General features: G+C 42.4%; 1 protein-coding gene and 1 long non-coding RNA gene across 4 annotated transcripts in view; one reads left to right on the top strand and one right to left on the bottom strand.

Annotated features, from left to right (window-relative positions):
• The window catches only part of olfm2a (olfactomedin 2a), a 642,861-nt gene that overhangs the window by 561,865 nt on the left and 66,114 nt on the right, over window positions 1–14,882 (top strand). The gene's annotated exons all lie outside the window — the stretch shown is intronic.
• Window positions 5,427–14,882, bottom strand: part of LOC134339321 (uncharacterized) — an 87,967-nt gene continuing 78,511 nt past the window's right edge. Inside the window, exon 3 of the long non-coding RNA XR_010016375.1 lies at window positions 5,427–5,865. This is a non-coding gene — a long non-coding RNA (uncharacterized LOC134339321). The remainder of the gene's footprint in view (window positions 5,866–14,882) is intronic.

Below are 14,882 nucleotides of genomic sequence, written 5' to 3' on the forward strand. Positions count from 1 at the left end.
TCCACAGATTTACCACCCTCTGGCTAAAGAAACTCCTCCTCAGCTCTCCTCTAAATGGGGTACCTCGATCCTGAGCCTGAGCCCCTAGTCCAAGATCCCTCTCCCCCACTATAGGAAATGTCGTCTGCTCATCCGCTCTATCTAGGCCTTTCAAATTTCAATAGGTTTCAATGAGATTCCCCCTCATTCTGTTAAACTCCAATGAATATAGGCCCAAAGCTATCAAATGCTCCTCATGCATTAAAACTTTCATTCTCAGAATTTTTTCTTGTGAACCCCTTTAGATACTCTCCGATGCCAGTGCATTTTTTTTAGATAAAGGGCCCAAAACCGCTAACAATACTCCAAGTGTGGTCTGGCCAGTGCTTTATAAAGCCTCAGCATTAGATCCTTGCTTTTATATTCCTTTTATATTTTTTAACCTTCAGAAAATCCTGCACATGGATTCCCAAACCCCTTTGCACCTCTGATTTTTGAATCCTCTCCCTTTTTAGAAAATAGCCTATGCCTTTATTCTTTCTGCCAGAGTTTATGACCCTACACTATATTCTGTCTACCACTTCTTTGCTTATTTCTCTAATCTGCCTAAGTCCCCCTGATTTCTCAACACTTCCTGCCTCTCCACCTATCTTCCTATTGTTCACAAACTTGGCCACAATGCCATCAATTTTCTCACCCAAATCATTGATATATAACGTGAAAAGAAGTGGTCCCAAAACCCATCCTTGTGGATCACCACTATTCACTGGCAGCCAAGCAGAAAAGGCCCCTTTTATTCCCAATCTTTGCCTCCTGCCAGTCAGCCAATCTTCCAGTGATAGGGAAACAGATCCTGGAAAGGTGTAATAATAACAGAGTTGCTGTGGTGGGAGATTTTATTTTCCCAAATACCGATTGGTATCTCCCTAGGGCAAGGGGTTTAGATGGGGTGGGGTTTGTTAGGTGTGTTCAGGAAGGTTTTTTGACACAATATGCAGATAAGCCTATAAGAGGAGAGACTGTACTTGATTTGGTATTGGTAAATGAACCTCGTCAGGTGTCAGATCTCTCAGTGGGAGAGCATTTTGGAGATAGTGATCATAATTCTATCTCCTTTACAATAGCATTGGACAGACAAGTTAGAAAAGCATTTAATTGGAGTAGGGGGAATTATGAGGCTATCAGGCAGGAACTTGGAAGCTTAAATTGGAAACAGATGTTCTCAGGGAAAGGAACAGAAGAAATGTGGCAAACGTTCAGGGGATATTTGTGTGGAGTTCTCCATAGGTACGTTCCAATAAGACAGGGAAGTTATGGTAGGGTACAGGATCCGTAGTGCACAAAGGCTGTAGTAAATCTATCAATCTCTTCAGCTGCCTCTTTCAGCACCCTGGGGTGTAGACCATCTGCTCCAGGTCACTTACCTACTTTCAGACCTTTCAGCTTCACAAGAACCTTCTCCTTAATAATAACAACTACACTCACTTCTGCCAGCTGACATTCTGAAATGCCAGTCATACTGTTAATGCCTACCACAATGAAGATTGAAGCAAAACACTTATTAAGTTTGTTCTATCATTCTTTTATTCTTCATGAATACCTCTTGAGCATCATTTACCAGCAGTCTAATATCTACTCTTGCCACTCATTTTACTCTTGGCATATATCTGGCTCTTTTATATTATTGGTCTACCTTCATATTTCATCTTTTATCCCCTTATTGCTTTTTTAGTGTACTACTGCTGGTTTTGAGGAGCTTTCCGATCCTCTAATTTCCCATTAATTTTTGCTATACCATATGCCCTCTCATTTGCTTTTATGCCATCTTTGACTTCCTTGTCAGCCATACTTACCTCATCCTCCCTCTGAAACTCTTACAGAAACTCCAACCATTGCTGTTCTATCATCATCTCTGCTAGTGTCCCCTTCCAATCAACTTTCACCAGCTTCTTTCTCCTGCCTCTAATTTCCTTTACTTGGCTATAATACTGATACATCTGACTTCAGCTTCTACCTCTCGAACTGCTGAGTGAAGTCTATCACATTGTGATCACTGCATCCTGAGGGTTCCTTCATCTTAAACTCCCTAATCAAATCTGGTTCATTACACAACACCCAATCCAGAATTACCTTTCCCATAATGGGCTTGATCACAAGCTGCTCTAAAAAGCCATTTTGTAGACATTCTACAAATTCGATCTCTTGGGATCCAGCACTAAACAGATTTTCTTAATCTATCTGCATATTGAATTCCCTCATGACTATTGTAACATTACCCTTTTTGCATGCCTTTTCTACCTCCCATTGTAACTTCTATCCCAATATCCTGGCTACTGTTCAGAGGCCGATATGTACAGCAATTCCCATCAGTGTCTTTTTACCCTTGCAATTTCTTAACTCTACCCACAAGACCTTTACACCTTTTGATCCTATGTCACCTCTTTCTAAGAGGTGGATTTAATTTTTTACCAAGAGTCATCTCACCACTTCTGCTTCCCTCCCTGTCCTTTCAACATAATATGTATCCTCATTGTTAAGCTCCCATCTATAATCTTCTTTCAGCCACAACTCAATGATGTTCACATCATACCTGCCAATCTTAACTATGCAACAAGATCGTCTACCTTATTCTATGTACTGTGTGTATTCAAATATAACTGCTTCACTGCTGTATTCTTCACCCTTTTCAATTTTGTTCTCATGTTACACTTCACCTCATTCCACTTACTGCAACTTTGCCCCTTCCTCTGTCTGTCCATTCTCACATTGCATATGCTTGTATACCAGCTGCTGCATCCTCAGCCCTATCAGCCTGACTTCCATCTCCCTGCAATATTAGTTTAAACCCTCTCTAACAACTCCAGCAAACCTGCTGACAAGGATATTGGTCCCACTCACTAGAAGGCCCTGCTTTTCAGCTCTCTACATAACTTGCTATAGTTCCTCTTCAGGACTTCCTCCATTTTTCTATCTATGTCATTGGTTCCAGTAGTACCGTGAATTCTGGCTACTCAACTTCCTTTTTCAGAATGCTGTGATCCTGATCTGAGACTTCCCTGACCCTGGCTCCTGGAAGGCAACATACCATCCAGGTGTGTCTTTCATGTCCGCAGATTCTTCTGTCTGTTGCTCCAACGAGGGAAACCCCTATCACCACTGCACTGCTCTTCTCCCCACTTCCCTCCTCAGCTGCAGAACCAGACTCAGTGCAGAGACCTGGTCACTGCGGCTTCTCCCTGTTAGCCCCCCCCCCTCAATGTATCCAAATCAGTATCCTTGTTATTGAGGGTAATGGGCACAGGAGTGCTCTACACTGCCTGCCTATTTCCTTTCCCTCTCTTGATAGTCACCCGAAACCTGCGACCTGCAACTTTGGGGTGACTACCTCCCTGTAGCAGCTATCTGTCACCTTCTCATTCTCCCGTATGAGCCTGAGGTCATCCAGCTCCAGCTCCGGTTCCTTAACCCAGTCTCTAAGGAGCTGTTGCTCAGCACACTTCATGCAGATGTAGTTATCAGGTCTCCCAGAGTTTCCACATTTCAAATAAATAACATATCAACTGACCTTGGAGCCATCCTCACTGCACTAACTATATACCAATAGAAAAAGAAAGAAAAAATAACTTACTAGAATCTTACTAATGGAGCCTGTACCTGTTCTTACCCTTGCCTGTTGAGCCAAAGACTGACCAGTCTAACACTGGCCCACTCACACAATAGCCATTCCACTTATACCTTTCTTCTTTTTAGTGGCCGAAATAAAACTCAGTCCCAATAAGAGCTGTCCTTTTCAAAAGGCGTCTGCCCTACAGCGATGCCAATCTCTCACTTACTAACTAAAAGAGAAGTTTGGATAGGTACATAGATGTGTGTGGCATCAAGGTTCAACTTTAAATTGATTGCTTTAATCGTTGTGGGGTAACAGAGCTGAGTATGAATTTATTTTGCATGCTCAGGCCTTGAGGCCACGTCCACCTCCAGCTGTGGTCTGAATTTGGGTAGGTGAGACTAAGCAGGAAACCAGGCCGGCATGGATGAGATAAGCTGAAGGTGAGTGTTTCTGAGTTGTAGTGCAGTATGACTCTATGACTCTAAATTTGTGAATGCAGCCCTGTTCATCACACAAAAACCTGACTCCACTCTTTCAATTCCGTCTACACTTCAAGAAAGCAGAGACAAAACTGCAGACCCTTCCCACTTGTGGCTGCTCTCTCTTTTCTTCTCTCCTGTTGGGTAGAATGTACAAAAGCTTGACAGTGATGCAACAGACTTTTCACACAGTAAATCAGCGAGCTGTTTGGTTATGTCTCCCCTTTCGCTGTGAAACAGGGACACCTCTTTTTCCTGTATTAGGAAGAGAGAGAGCCTGTGGCATGTCGAATTACTGGGTGAACGAGTAGTCTTTGGTGTACTGCAAGTCTGTGTCTTTATTGATGCTTTGCTGCACGTTTGACTGCTCGGTGGAGGGTGCAGATGCATTTTTGCTGGTTGGGGGTGGTCGTCTTTTTGCTGCTGCTTACGCATGGGTGGGGGGAGCTGGGGATATGCTTTGGGGTTCTAACATTTAACTGTCATTCATTCTTGGGGCACTCCTCTGTTTTTGTGGATGTTTGCAAAGGAAAAGAATTTCATGATGTATAATGTATACATTTCTCTGACATTGATTAAACACATTGAACCTATTGAGTGAATATTCCCAAGTTTATGTAAAGCTTTGATCCTACTATTATCAGACCCTTGAGCAGACCTCTCATATGCTAAATGATAATTTTCACTTCTCCCAATCTAATTTATACTGGACTGATATTATTGTAATCCTCGTTGCTTTAACACCCTGGAGAAGAATTTTTAGTTTTGTACCTTGAAGGTGAAAGTCTCCACTTGTTTTATAAAAACTATGCACTCAGTGGCCACTTTATTAGATACACCTATACAACTGCTCATTAACGCAAGTATCTAATCAGCCAATCATGTGGCAGCAACCTCATACAGACATGATCAGGAGGTTCAGTTGTTGTTCAGACCAAATATCAGAGTGGGGAAGATGTGATCTAAGTGATGTTGACCATGCTGTAATTGTTGGTGAAAAAGTGTTGGTTTAAGTATCTCAGAAACTGCTGATCTCCTGGGATTTTCACTCACAACAGTCTCTAAAGTTTATAGAAAATGGTGCAAAAAACAAAACATCCAGTGAATGGCAGATTTGAAAGCAAAAATGCCTTGTTTCTGAGAAAAGAGAACGGCCAGGCTCACTCTAGCTGACAGGAGGGCAACAGTAACTCAAATATTCACGCGTTATAAGGACTTTTCACCTCATGTTCTTAACATTTACTGAGTATTTGTTTATTAATTATTATATATTTCTTTTTGTATTTGCACGATTTGTTGTCTTCTGCACGTTGGTTGAATGCCGAATTTAGTGTGGTTTTTCATTGATTCTGTCGGGGTTATTATTCGATAGATTTATTGAGCATGCCTACATGAAAATAAATCGTAGGGTTGTATATGGTGACATATATATGTACTTTGATAATAGATTTACTTTGAACTTTGAGCTTTACAACATTGCAGAAGAGCATTTCTGAACACACATCACGTTGAACCTTGAGGTGGATGGGCTAGTACAGCAGACCCACTGGCCATCATAGGTACAGGAGGCACCTAATAAATTGGTCACTGCGTGTGTATTGCAAATATCACACTGTAACCAAAGTAATAGCATTTCTTTCACAAGTCACCATTCAAGCTGAAGCAATAACAGGGAGTGTCCACTCACAACCTTCAAACAATGCCAGAGGTATCACAAACATGAACAAATTTGCAGATGCTGGAAATCCAAAGCAGCATGCTCAAAATGCTGGAGGAACTCGGCAGGTCAGGCAGCATCTGTGGAAAAAAGAGTAAACAGTCAATGTTTTGGACCGAGATTCTTCATCAGGACTGGAAAGAAAAAGGAGATAAGAAGAAGAAGAGGAAGAAGAAGAAGAATCATACTAAGAAGGCGGGGGGAAGGGAAGAAGGGGTACAGAGTGTTAGGTGATAGTTGAAACTGGGAGAGTGGGAGTGAGTGAAATAAAGAGCTGGGAAGTTGATTGGTGAAAGAGATAAAGGGCTGGAGAAAGAAGAATCTGATAAGAGAGGACAGAAGACCATGGAAGGAAGGGAAGGGGGTGGAGCACCAGAGGGAGGTGATGGATAGGTAAGGGTATAAGGTAAGAGAGGGTAACTGGAATGGGCAATGGTGAAGGAGAGGAGGGAAGGATTGTGAAGAGTTAAGTTAAATGGAATTGAATTCCTGCAATTGTTTTTACTTGCTGAGTCTCTTGATCCAGAATGGCTGCTTGGGTGTTAAGAGACCAACTTAAGGTCAGGAAATCTGAGCACAGGTCTAACTCACTTTAGTCTTGTAGACCACAGTATAGATTTTAAATGAGTTCTCTGGGTGAGAATATTAGTACTTGGGATGAGATATTGTTTAATAAACACCATGCATCAAGTACTCCCAGCTCAGCAATTACTTAGTCATTTGAGTGTATCTTGACCCTAATTTAACAGGAACACCTTTCCATCCATCAGCTTGGCAGTCTCCCAGAGTAACTGGAGAGTGACATTTCATCTATTTTGTTCTATTTTGTGTTGTTGATTCACTCTTGCAAGTGGCTTCATCAAGAAAGATCCTCAATTACTGTTGTATGGATCTCCCTGTGGACTTTAGATAGAAGAGCCTTTCATCTGATCAGACAGACTGCATTTAATTTGACACAATCTGGACTCCAGGAGATGGTGCAGCTGTATTCGAGTCTCCAATCAGGAACGTGTACTCATAAACAGGAGAAAATCTGCTGAAGCAAAAAATCCAAAGCAACACACACAAAATGCTGGAGGAACTCAGCAGGTCAGGCAACATTTATGGAAATTAATAAACAGTCAACATCTTGGGCCAAGACCCTTCATCAGGACAGGAAAGAAAGGGGGAAGATGCCGGAACAAAGGGGTGGGATGGAGGGAAGGAGGATAGTTAAAAAGTGATAGGCGAAACCAGGAGGGTGGGAAAGGTAAAAGGTTGGAGAAGAAGGAATCTGATAGGAGAGGAGAGAGGACCAAAGGAGGAGGGGCCTCAGGGGGAGGTGATAGGTGGGTGAGAGAGATAAAAGGCCAGAGTGGGGGATCGAGGAAGAGGGGAAGGTGAGGGAAATATGTTTCACCAGAATGAGAAATTAATTATCATGCCATCAGGTTGGAGTCTACCCAGACGGAATATTAAGTGTTGGTCCTCCATCCTGAGAGTGGCCTCATCTTGACACAAGAGGAGGCCATGGACTGACATGTCAGAATGGGAATCAGAATTAAAATGTTGGCCACCGGGATGTTTCGCTTTGGGTGGATGGAGCAGAGGTGCTCGCTGAAGCGGTCTCCCAATTTACAATGTGTCTCACCAGTCTCCCCAATGTTGAAAAGGCCACATCGGGAGCTCTGGACAAAATAGATGACCCCAGAGCATTTGCAGGTGGAGAGATGCCTCAGGTGAAAGGGCTGTTTGGGGCCCTGAATGTGTACTGTCTCTGGGCAATGTTTGCACTTAATTCCTGTTCAAGAACCTGGTAAATATTTCTAGAGTGATTGAGTCATACAGGGCAGATTATTAATGTTACTCCCTCTATTGTTTCCTTTATAATCTGATCTCTCCTCTTAGTTTGCTCGCCCACAAGATTATCTGACAATTCCTCTGTGTTTGTATCTCTGTTGACTCATTTCTTTTTGGCCTTCCAATCATCCAGCTGGGTTTGAGTCTTTGCATCTACTTTTACAAGCAGCTTTTTTTGTCTCCATTTGAAGTTCATGCAATAATCTTAATGCATGCAGAGTAGATTCTGGTTCTTTATTCTCAGAAAAAATGAATGCTTGCAATTTTCCTGAAGCTTGTCAAACTCTCTTCCAGCTTAAATTGAAGCCACATTTTGCAAGTAACAGCCTGATTAACATATCAGAAACCTTTTCAGATATGTTGCCTGCAAGAGCTATTGTAGTCGGACCACTGCTTTTGTCACTTTCACACAGCTTCTGAGCAGTGTTGTCCTTTGGTCCAATACGCTTTCTAACCAGAAGAACAGAGGTTGGCAGCAACACCTGTTTGTCCTCAGTTGGGCAGTGGTTCATGGTGTTTGGCATGGAGACGGTTGTGGCATCATCCAGTACCTTTCTTAATTCACTTTCAGTTGGATTCATTGCAGGGAATGTGGCATGCCAATTATCAATGGATCACCAATCAAGTTATAGTTGTCTCAGTCAATCACATTCCCACAACACTAACCCTCCATTTTTATCACATTCTAGCTCAATGTGACTTGTCGGTTGTTTTGTTTCCCTGTCACAAATGTCATTGCTACAGGAGTTATCTTTTCTCTAATATAAATTCTTAGCTGAATATCTGCAGGCTTCAGCTCAATATTGTGGAAATGCCATTCAAACTTATTTTCTGAAAGATAAGAGACCATGGAATTACAGAGAAGTTACTAGCATGGGTGAAGCATTGGCTGGTCGGCAGAAAACAGCGAGTGGGAATAAAGGGATCCTATTCTGGCAGTTAGGACCACTGCTTTTTATGATGTATGTCAATGATTTGGACTTTGGTATTAATGGATTTGTAGCTAAATTTGCTGATGGTACTAAGATAGGTGGAGGAGCGGGTAGTGTTGAGGAAACAGTGAGCCTGCAGAGAGACTTAGATAGTTCAGGGGAATGGACAAAGAAATGGCAAATGAAATACAATGTTGGAAAGTGTATGGTCATGCACTTTAGTGGAAAAAATAAACAGGCAGACTGTTATTTAGATGGGGAAAGAATTCAAAATACAGAGATGCAAAGGGACTTGGGAGTCCTTGTGCAAGATACCCTAAAGGTTAACTTCCAGGTTGAGTCATTTGTGAAGAAGGTGAATGCAGTGTTGGCATTCATTTCTAGAGATATAGAATAGAGAATCGATCGGTCCCTCCGCGACTCCCTGGTCCACATGTCCCTCCCCATGGATCTCCGACCCAGCACTTATCCCTGTAAGCGCAAGTGCTACACCTGTCCCTACACCCTCCTCTCTTGCCACCATTCAGGGCCCCAAACAGTCCTTCCAGGTGAGGCAACACTTCACTTGTGAGTCTGTTGGGGTCATCTATTGCATCCGGTGCTCCCGGTGCGGCCTCCTCTACATCGGTGAAACCCGACGCAGATTGGGGGACCGCTTCATCGAGCACCTCCACTCCGTCCGCCACAACAGACAGGATCTCCCAGTAGCCACCCACTTCAACTCTGCTTCCCACTCCCATTCAGATATGTCCATACATGGCCTCCTGTACTGCCATGATGAGACTAACCTCAGGCTGGAGGAGCAATAACTCATATACCGTCTTGGTAGTCTCCAGTCCCTTGGTATTAACATAGAATTCTCCAACTTCTGGTAATTCCATCCCCCTCCCTTCCTCTATCCCTATATCACTCTGCCCCCTTCCGAGCTGCCTATCACCTCCCTCATGGTTCCACCTCCTTCTACTACCCATTGTGTTTTCCCCTATTCCTTCTTCACCTTTCCTGCCTATCACCTCCCTGATTCCCCTCCCCCACCCCTTTATCTTTCCCCTTACTGGTTTTTCACCTGGAACCTACCAGCCTTCTCCTTCCCAATCTACCCCACCTTCTTTATAGGGCCTCTGCCCCTTCCCTCTTCAGTCCTGATGAAGGGTTCCGGCCCAAAACGTCAACTCATCTTTTCCACGGATGCTGCCCGACCTGCTGAGTTCCTCCAGCATGTTGTGAGTGTTGCTTTGACCCCAGCATCTGCAGATTATTTTGTGCTTAGAATATTTTTGAGGATGTGACTAAGCACTTTGATGAAGGTAGAGCAGTAGGTGTAGTGTATATGGATTTCAGCAAGGCATTTGACAAGGTACCCCATGCAAGGCTTACTGAGAAAGTAAGGAGGCATGGGATCCAAGAGGACATTGCTTTGTGGATCCAGAATTGGCTTGCCCACAGAAGGCAAAGAATGGTTGTAGACGGGTCATATTCTGCATGGAGATTGGTCACCAGTGGTGTGACTCAGGGATCTGTTCTGGGACCCTTTCTCTTTGTGATTTTTATAAATGACCTGGATGAAGAAGTAGAGGGATGGATTAGTAAATTTGCTGATGACACAAAGGTTGGTGGTGTTGTGGATAGTGTGGAGGGCAGTAAGAGGTTACAGTGGGAAACTGATAGGTTGCAAAATTAGGCTAAGTGGCAGATGAAGTTCAACCCAGATAAGTGTGAAGTGGTTTGTTTTGGCAGGTCAAATATGATGGCAGAATATAGTATTAATGGTAAGACACTTGACAGTATGGAGGATCAGAGAGATCTTGGGGTCCGAGTCCACAGGACACTCAAAGCTGCTGCGCAAGTTGACTCTGTGATTAAGAAAGCATACGGTGCATTGATCTTCATCAATCACGGGATCGAGTTTAGGAGCCGAGAGGTAATGTTGCAGCTATACAGGTCCCTAGTCAGACCCCACTTGGAGTACTGTGGTCAGTTCTGGTCACATCACTATAGGGAGGATGTGGAAATCATAGAAAGGGTACAGAGGAGATTTTCAAGGATGTTGCCTAGATTGGGGAGCATGCCTTATGGTTGAGTGAATTTGGCCTTTTTTGCTCGGAGGGACAGAGGATGACAGGTGACCTGATAGAGGTGTACAAGATGATGAGAGGCATTGAACATGTGGATAGTCAGAGACTTTTTCCCAGGGCTGAAATGGCTAGCACAAGAGGGAATGGGCTGCTGGTGATGGTGGTGGAGGCGGATACAATAGTGTTTTTTAAGAGACTCCTGGACAGGTACATGGAGCTCAGAAAAATAGAGGGCTATGGGTAACCCGAGGTAATTTCTAAGGTAAGGACATGTTCAGCATAGCTTTGTGGGCCAAAGGGCCTGTACTGTACTGTAGATTTGCTATGTTTTATGTTTCCATAAGAACAGGGATGTGATGTTGAGGCTCTATAAGGCACTCGTGAGACCTCTCTTGGAGTATTGTGTGCAGTTTTGGGCTCCTTATTTTAGAAAGGATATCTTGACATTGGAGAAGGTTCAGAGAAGATACACAAGAATGTCTAGCAGCTCTTGGGCTGTATTCCCTGGAGTTCAGGAGAATGAGGGGGGATCTCACAGAAACATTCCGAATGTTAAAAGGCCTGAACAGATTAGATATAGTAAAGTTATTTCCCATGGTAGGGGATTCTAGGACAAGAAGGCACAACTTCAGGATTGAAGGACGTCCATTTAGAACTGAGATGCAGATACATTACTTTAGTTAGAGGGTGGTAAATCTGTGAAATTTTTTGCCACGAGTGGCTGTGGAGGCCAAGTCATTGGGTGCATTTAAAGCAGAGATAGATAGGTTCTTGATTAGCCAGGGCAACAAAGGGTATGGGGGGAAGGCAGGGGAGTGGGGACGACTGGAAGAATTGGATCAGCCCATGAGTGAATGGCGGAGCAGACTTGATGGACCGAGTGTCCTACTTCTGCTCCTATATCTTATGGTCTAATGGTCTTATGGACTGAAAGAGTTGAATGACTGAAAGTGTCCAGTTCCATTTTAATTAATTTCTTGCTCCACTGTGACATAAGCCATATTGCTTGTCTATTGTCAGTTTCCACATTGTAAATCTCAAAGCTTGACAGTCCTGTGTCAGTCTCCTCGTTATCAAATTTTTCATCAACAGCTTACAGATTAGTGCTTTTTCTGAAACAGCAAACTGAATTTTTTAACTTTTTCTCTTCTCTGAGCAGTCCATTTAATTTTGTCTACCTGACATGCTGTTTATATGTGTCCTATTTTATTGGACTTGCTGCAAGTTTCATTGATAAATCTGCATTGGTCTCATGCATGTGAGCTCCTGCTACAATGGTTCCACAATTTGTTTAGCCTGGCAGGTCTCCATTTAGATGCTGCAATTTTGTTCACATTGGCTTTCATTCCTGGCTACAACTCAATTGCGTCTTTGTCTGCAGTTTCCACTGAAACAGCAATTTCAACTGTTCCTTTAAATGTAAGTAGTATTCAGTTCGGAGTCTTTCTGAATGCAGTTTTTGTAAGATTCCACAAACTAAGCGATCTGTCAGAACATTATTAAGCCCATTAATGATCTGACAATGCTCAAATAATCTCTTCAATTCAGCCATGAAATGGACTCCCTTTCTTTTTGATTCTGCTTATAAAACCTGAAGTGTTTTCAATCAACAATGGCTTCAGTTCTAAATGTTCCTGCATTACTTTTACAATATCAGCAAAGTTCATTACAGATAGTTTAGTTGGTATGAACATAGCTGATCAGGTAGCATCTACAGGTAAGATTAATTTACATAAAGAGTTTTATTTAAGCAAATACTGGTGTGATTTGTGACACATCAGAATTTGCATTTTCCAAATGCAGAGAGCTCCATCCCCTTCACAGTCATGAGGTTGCTTCAGTTCTGCTGCAGTTGTCACATCCCCCTTTCTACTGGGCAAAATCTTTACACACAGAATGCTGGAGGAAGTCAACAAGTCCAGCAGCATCTAAACAGTTAAAAAGCAGTCGATGATTTGAACTGAGACCTTCTATCAACTGTTTTTCCCCTCCATAGATGCTGCCTGACTTGCTGACTTCCTCCAGCATTTAATGTGTTTTGCTCTGGATTTCTAGCATTTGCAAAATCTCTTGTGTTTCTATCCCACTGTTGTAAGATTTTCCAAATCGATCTCCTTTATGATAAACTTGATCTTTCATAAACATGAAAAAATCTGGAGCTGCTGGAAATCCAGAACCACGCACACAAAGTGCTGGAGAAACTCAGCAGGTCAAGCAGCATCTATGGAAAAGAGTAAACAGTCAAGGTTTTGTGCCGAGATCTTTCATCAGCACTGGAAAGAAAGAAGTCAGGTGATCTTTCAGTCTACATCGTCATTGCCCTTGCACATTATTGTCCGCCTGTAATGCATGTTTTCTCTAACTGTAACTGTAACACTCTATTCAGCATTCTGCTATTGTTTTTTTCTTTTTGCACTATCTCAATTTTGCATCACCCTCTGACATGAGGAGTGGGGAGTGAGAGCACTGCACATGATCGAAAGAAGCTGCAGAAAGTTGTGGATTCAGTCAGCTCCATCATGGGCACTGGCCTCCTCTCAGCATCCAGGACATCTTCAAGGAGCAATCTTAGTACATGTGAACAACAATAAACCAATGACCAATTATCAATAACCAGAAACCTCTTCCACACAGACACCCCGGCAGCCTCTCACAGCTTTTGAAGTATCTCTGATTGAGACATTGAAAACCTTGTAAAGGTAATTCATAGTTAAAAAAGCATATAAATATTTTAAATCACAACACTCTGCTGTGTGCTGAACTGAGGCTGAGGGCCTGCTCCAGCTTCTCCAGGCCTCGTGTCTGAGGACTCTGTTTTGTTCTAAACACTGCTTGCTTACTTTTATTGTTTGCATGATTTATTTTCTCTCTCTGCATGTGGTCTTTTTTTAATGGGTTCCTTTGCGTTTCTTGTTTTGAGGCTGCTTGTAAGGAGACAAATCTTAAGACTGTATAATGTATACATAATTTGATAATAAATGTTCTTTGAACTTTGAACTTAAAATAAATTTGAAGCTTAAAAATACTTAAAAGAAATTGAAACATTCACCTTCTTCCATGGACTGAGTGACACCAACTTACTGTAGGAGATGTTATTTATGAACAAGCCTTCCCAAGCATGAAACTGAGGGAATGGATGCACTTTATAAACACAAAGTACACTGCAGATGCTGGGGTCAAAGGAACACTCACATCACGCTGGAGGAACTCAGCAGGTCGGGCAGCATCCGTGGAAAGGATCAGTCAACGTTTCGGGCCGGAACCCTTCGTGATAAAGGGATGCACTTTGTATGTGGCCCCTCTTATCTCCATTATGACTGCAGTCCAATGAGAGGTCCAATACACTAGTATTTGACCTCCACCCTATCTATAAAAAATAAAAACCAGCAGACGCTGCAGACCTAAAATTAAAATTAATTAAACCATAATGCTGGAAATGCTCAGGAAGTCAGCTAGCACTTGTGAGAGGAAAAATGGAAGAGAAATTTTTCATCTGCAAAACCTTTTGCCTTCAAATCTGAAGGACATTGACCTGAAACAAAGCCTTTTTTGCTCTCTGAACAGATGCTGCCCAACCTGCTGAATATTTCCATCATGTTCCGATCTTCATTCCAACTGTTTGGGGGCCAGGCCTGAGTGAAGTTCTGAGAGAAGATGAGACATGGGTGGCTAGCAGGTGATGGGCCCCTAGGAAGTTGAAAGTAAACTTGACCCAGTGACAAGAGTCCATGTTAGTTAGAAGGAATTAGAATTGAATTAGTTTGTTATTGAGGCATACTGAGAGACAGTGAAGAACTTGTCTTCGTGATGTTTATACAAATCAAATCATTACATAGTGCATTGAGGTAGAACAAGGTAAAACAATAGCAAAATGCAGAATAAAGTGTTAAAGGTTGTGTATTTAATTTTAATGTAATACTTGAGTAATCTTTTGTGTGTGTATGTATGTGTGTGTATATATATATATATATATATATATGAGATATTTTTAAAATTAACCCAAGACAGCTACTGACCTGTTGAACCATAGGGATAAGTTCAAGCTAAAAAAAACACAGCGAGAACAACAGTGAGTAAAAAATGTAGCCCAGCACGTGCAGAGATGGAGAGATGGTCAAGTTTAAAAGAAAAGCAGCACAGCCCATGTTCTTCAGAAGGGAAGACACAATCGAGTTTTAATAAAGGTCAGAAAGAGGAAGAATTCGTGTGTTCATAAAGAATGAGTACTGAGTATAATGATCATAAAAAATG

The sequence above is a fragment of the Mobula hypostoma genome, chromosome 29 (genome assembly GCF_963921235.1).
Source record: "Mobula hypostoma chromosome 29, sMobHyp1.1, whole genome shotgun sequence".
NCBI classification, from domain to species: Eukaryota; Metazoa; Chordata; class Chondrichthyes; order Myliobatiformes; family Myliobatidae; genus Mobula; species Mobula hypostoma.